This window comes from Macaca nemestrina, chromosome 5, assembly GCF_043159975.1.
Source record: "Macaca nemestrina isolate mMacNem1 chromosome 5, mMacNem.hap1, whole genome shotgun sequence".
Classification (NCBI taxonomy): domain Eukaryota; kingdom Metazoa; phylum Chordata; class Mammalia; order Primates; family Cercopithecidae; genus Macaca; species Macaca nemestrina.
In genome coordinates this window covers 157,244,075-157,249,648 of record NC_092129.1, presented here as the reverse complement: position 1 = coordinate 157,249,648, position 5,574 = coordinate 157,244,075, and the positions used below count along the sequence as shown (strand labels likewise).

The 5,574-nt window shown below is 36.5% G+C and overlaps 1 long non-coding RNA gene across 2 annotated transcripts in view; it reads right to left on the bottom strand.

The window, feature by feature from the left end:
* Window positions 1-5,574, bottom strand: part of LOC105491672 (uncharacterized) — a 67,116-nt gene that overhangs the window by 35,070 nt on the left and 26,472 nt on the right. The window contains exon 3 of one of the 2 annotated variants that reach the window (XR_011623934.1): window positions 1,665-1,855. The exons of the other annotated variant lie outside the window; for it this stretch is intronic. This is a non-coding gene — a long non-coding RNA (uncharacterized lncRNA). Of the gene's footprint in view, window positions 1-1,664; window positions 1,856-5,574 lie in introns of those variants that run through there. 2 annotated transcript variants of the gene reach the window in all.

Sequence of the window (5,574 nt, the reverse complement as noted above, 5' to 3'; positions counted from 1 at the left end):
CCCTGTTTTTGTTAAACTATTACATCTTAATAGGAGTTCACAATTCAATTATTCAGGCATGATCACAAAGTCATTAGGAATAGAACAGAGAATATGAAAAGCATCTGTTTTAGTTCATTTTTTGCTGCTATAGCAAAATACCTAAGACTGGGAAGTTTATAATGAACAGAAATTTATTGGCTCATGGTCTTGGAAGCAGGAAAGTTCAAAATCAAGGGACTAGCATCTGGCAAGAGACTTCTTGTTGCCTCACCTTATGGCAGAAGGTCAAAGAGTGGGTGGGGGTGGGGGGCAGGGGAGAGAACAAGAAGTGGCAGAACTCTTCATTTTATAAGAAACTCAGTCCCAAGATAATGGCATTAATCCACTCATGAGGGTGGAACCCTCATAATTTAAACACTTTTTGAAGATCCCACTTTCCAATACTGCCCCACTGGGGATCAAGTTTCCAACACACCAATATCACTTTATCCATATTTTCTCGTCAATATTTACCCTACCCTTTCTGAGGAATAAAAGGGAAGCAAGCAAATTTCATGTCCTTTGCAAAATTGTGGTCTGTAACCTCAAAGCCTATGGGTAACCTTAGACCTAATAATTTCCTCATCCACCCAGGACTGTTTTTGCATAATTTCCCCTATCTCCTTAATAGCCAAACTCCATGATAATGCTTCATTCTTAGCAGATAATCTTACATTTTACTTCACAAAGAATCTAGACTCTCCTCTGATTTACATCATTTCCCTCTTCTTTACATACATTTATAATTCATCAGCATCAGTTACCAGCTTTATTGCTTGCCTAATTTTTTTAGGGATGTCTCTCTGTTCTTTAAAGACTAAACTCTTCATCTGCACCTCCAAATGCCAACTCCCCATGATGACTTAACCTTAAAATAAAATATGTATAAACACACAGTCTGTCATCTTTAAATGGACATATACACTCACACTCTGCATGATCCAAAGATCTATATGACTACTCTCAAGAGACTGCTCTTTTTTACTCCTTCCCCTCAACATGTACTTCCAGAAAGAGAAACCTGGATGAATACCTTTCCTTTCCTTCCAGTCTTCAACCCACCGCAATCTAGCATCCACCTACCATTTTGCCAAACTGCTTTGTTAAGGCTACTGAGATGACATCCTCACCAAGACAGTTTTAGACTCTTTTTCTAACTTGTACTCAACAATATTTGATGGTTGACTAATCTTTTGTAGGTGAGGTTTTACTCCTTGGTATCTCCAACTCTCCAGTTCTTTCAGCTCTCCCCTTTCCTTTGTAAATATGAGTTTTCCCCCAAGATTCAGTCATTGGTCTGCTTTTTAATATTAAGCTAAATTAAATCTATACTGATGAATTTCAGAGATATGTAACTTGCTAAAATTTTGTGTATTTCTTTTATGTATGTAAACCACTGCACAAGATTAAGAATCGTGAGTCTGTATTACATAATCTTCATTGTTTAAGTTACATTTTATACCAATATTCAGGAGAGCCATCTTCTTGTGCTCCAAATTCTTATTTCTGACTTACTTCTTGGTATCTCCACTTCCACATTCCACATTGTATTACTAAGGGTTCTCCAGAGAAACATAACCAACTGGAGATTTTATATATATGTATAAAGAGAGAGGTAGATAAATAGATAAATTGGCATTTATTTCAAGATAGTGGCTCACATGACTGTGGTATCTGGCAAGTACAAAATCTGCAGGGTAGGCCAGCAGACTGAAGACTCAGGAAAGCATTCATGTTGCAGCTTGAGTATGAAGGCATCCTGGAAGCAGAATTCCCTCTTCCTTGGGAAACTCCAGTCTCTTTATCGTAAGGCCTTCAACTGATTAGATGAAGCCTGCCCGTGTTATATAAGGTAATCTGCTTTACTTAAAGTATACTAATTCAAATGTTAGTTTCATCTAAAACATGTCTTCACAGCAACATCTAGACTAGCATTTGACCAAATGTCTGGGTACCATATCCCAGCCAAGTTGAAGTATAAGATGAACCATCACATACAGGTATTTCAAAATTAATATGTCTAAACTTTATCTATAATATTCTCCCTGAAACCTGCTCTTCTCCACTATTCACTTCCTCAGTAAATTACCACAGTCCTACCACTGAAGATGGAAACTTAGACCTTCCACAGGTCTAAGTTCCTATACATTTAATTGTTCACTAAATTCTGTCTTTCCTAATTTCTTCACTGAAGTTTTTGGGTTTTTTTGTTTTTTGTTTTTTGTTTTTCCAGAGGCAAGGTCTCACTCCGCCACCCAGGCTGGAGTTCTGGGGCACAATCATAGTTCACTATAACCTCCACCGCCTGGGCTCCCATGGTCTTCCTGCCTCAAACTCCCTAATGGCTAGGACTACAGAGCTGTGCCACAGAGAGATGGAGTATTGCTATGTTACCTAGGCTGGTCTTGAACTCATGGCCTCCAGTGATCCTCCTGCCTCAGCCTCTCAAAGTACTGGAATTACAGGCATGAGACACCATGCCCAGTCTGAGGTTATCTTCTGCCATTCTTTTCTCCCTCAGTTTGTCACCACCATACATTCCTTCTTTCTGTTTTTCTAACCGCCGCCCCGCTCATTCCTGCCTCAGGCCCTTTACTGTTGGTATTCCCTGTGCTTTCAAGCCTTATCCTATTACAAAGGTGGTGCTAACATGTCAGAATTTTTTAATCATTTGATTCATAGCTCAACTGTCACCTCTTTAGACAGGCCTTTACTGACTACTCCTTATTTTGTTAACAGCTTCATTGAGGTATAATTTACATATCATAAAATTCACTAATTTTAACTGTACAATTTAATAACTTTTAGTAAACTTACAGAGTTGTGCAATTATCATTATGAATCAGTTTAGAACACTTACATCTCCCCAAAAGAGAGATTTCCAATCTCTCCCTCATGCCCATTTACAGTCAATTTTACCTCCAACCCCAGGCAATCTCTAATCTACTTTCTGTCTCTACAAATTTGCATTTTCTGGAAATTTTGTGTAAATGAAATAAGTAATACGCGGTCTTTTGCATCTGGACTCTTTCACTTAACATAATGTTTTTGAAGTTCGTCAGTGTTGTAGCAGGTATCAGTAATTTGTTACACTTTATTGCTAAGCAGTATTTCATTGTATGGATACACTCCTTTTACCTATCCATTCACCCAGTGTTGTAGCAGGTATCAGTAATTTGTTACACTTTATTGCTAAGCAGTATTTCATTGTATGGATACACTCCTTTTACCTATCCATTCACCCGTAGATGGACATTTGGATTGCATCCATCCATATTTTGGCTACTATGAATAATACTGCTATGAACATTTGCATACAAATTTTTGTGTGACGTGTTTTCATTTCTCTTGGATACCTGGGAATAGAATTGCAGAACCATATGATAAATTTATGATTATCTTTTTTTTTTTTTTTTTTTTTTTGAGACGGAGTCTCGCTCTGCCTCCCAGGCTGGAGTGCAGTGGCCGGATCTCAGCTCACTGCAAGCTCCGCCTCCCGGGTTCACGCCATTCTCCTGCCTCAGCCTCCCGAGTAGTTGGGACTCCAGGCACCTGCCACCGCGCCCGGCTAGTTTTTTGTATTTTTTAGTAGAGACGGGGTTTCACCGTGTTAGCCAGGATGGTCTCGATCTCCTGGCCTCGTGATCCGCCCGTCTCGGCCTCCCAAAGTGCTGGGATTACAGGCTTGAGCCACCGCGCCCGGCCAAATTTATGATTATCTTAAAGGAACTGCTTTCCAAATAGGCTGTTCCGTTTTACATTTCCACAAGCACTAGATGAGGGTTCCAGCTTTTCCACATTCTCACCAACTTTGTTATTGTCTGTCCTGTGTTTTTTAAAAAATAGCTATGCAGGTGGGTACGAAGTAGTACTCATTGTGGTTGTCAACTGCATTGCCCTAATGACTAATGATGTTGAGATTTTTTTTTCATGTGCTTAATACTCATTCATATGTCTTCTTTGGTGAGCTATTAGAATATTTTGCTCAGTTTTAAATTAAGTTTTTTTCTTATTGAGTTATGAGTTCTCTATATATTCAGGATGCAAGTTCTTTATCAGATATATGATTTTTAAATGTTTTCCCTTAGTCTGTGGCATGTCTTTTCATTTTCATAATGGTGCTTTTAAAAGTGCAAATGATTTTAATTTTGATGAAGTCCAATTTATCAATTTTTGTTTTTTTGTGAATTGTGATTTTAGTATATATCTTAGACCTTTTTGCCTAATTTAAAATCATGATGATTTTCTCCTATTCTTTCTTCTAAATGTTTCATAGTTTTAACTCTTATAGTTAGGTCTTCTATCCATTTTGAGTTAATGTTTTATGTGGTGTGAGTTAAGGGTCTAAATTTATCTTTGTTATTGTTGTTGTTGCATGTGAATATCCAATTATCCCAGCAGTATTTGTTAAAACAAAACAAAACAAAACAAAACAACTGGTTTTTTTTTCCCCCAACTGCCTTGGCAACTTGGTTGAAAATGAATGGAACACAAAGGTAAGAGTTTACTTCTAGACTGTCAATTCTGTTCCGTTTATCTACCTTTATGACAGGGCTATACTGTCTTGATTCCCTCAGCATATGATCTTCCATTTTAAAACCTGGAAGTTTAAGTTCTTAGCTTTTGTTCTTCTTTTTTCAAGTTGCTTCTACTCTTCTAGATCCTCCACAATTTTAAGTAAATTTTAAGATATACTTGCCAGTTTTTGCAGGATTTCTATAAGAATTGCATTGAATCTATAGGGTAATTTAAGGAGAATTGCCACCTTAACAATATGGGTCATACTGAGTCTTTTAATCTGTGTTCATGTTCCATGAACATGGACTACCTCTTCATTTATTTAGATCTTTTATAATTTCTCTCAGCAATGTTTTATAGTTTTCAGCAAAGGGCTTTATACATATTTTGTTATATTTGTTCTTAAGAATTATATTCTTTTGAATGCTATTGTGAATAGAATTTTTTTCTTAATTTCATTTTCAGGTTGTTCATTGATAGAATGTAGAAATACAGTTAATTTTTAGATATTGATCTTGTATCCTTCAACTTTGCTAAAACTCTTATTTGTTCAATGTATGTGTGTGTGTGCATGTGTGAGTGTGTGTGTGTATGTGTGTATTTCCTGAAATTTTTGGCATATAGGATCATGTCATCTGTGAATATAGATGATTTTATTTCTTTCTCTCAAGTATGTATGCTTTCATTTCTTTTTCTCTCCTGATTGTACAAGCTAGAATATACAGTACAATAGGAAACAAAAGTGGCAAGAGCAGACATACTTGATTTGTTCTCAATCTTAGGGAGAAAGCATTCAGTTTCTTATTATTTAGTATGACATTAACTTCAGGTTTTTCATAGAAGCCCTTTATTAGGCTATAGAATTTCCTTATATTCCAAGTTTAATGAGATTTTTTACAGGGAATAGGGATTGGATTTTGTCAAATGCTTTGTATCTATTAAGATGATCAGTGATTTTTTTTAGCTTTCTATTAATATGGTGCTTTATATTAATTGATTTTCAGATATTAAACCAACCTTACATTCCTGGAATAA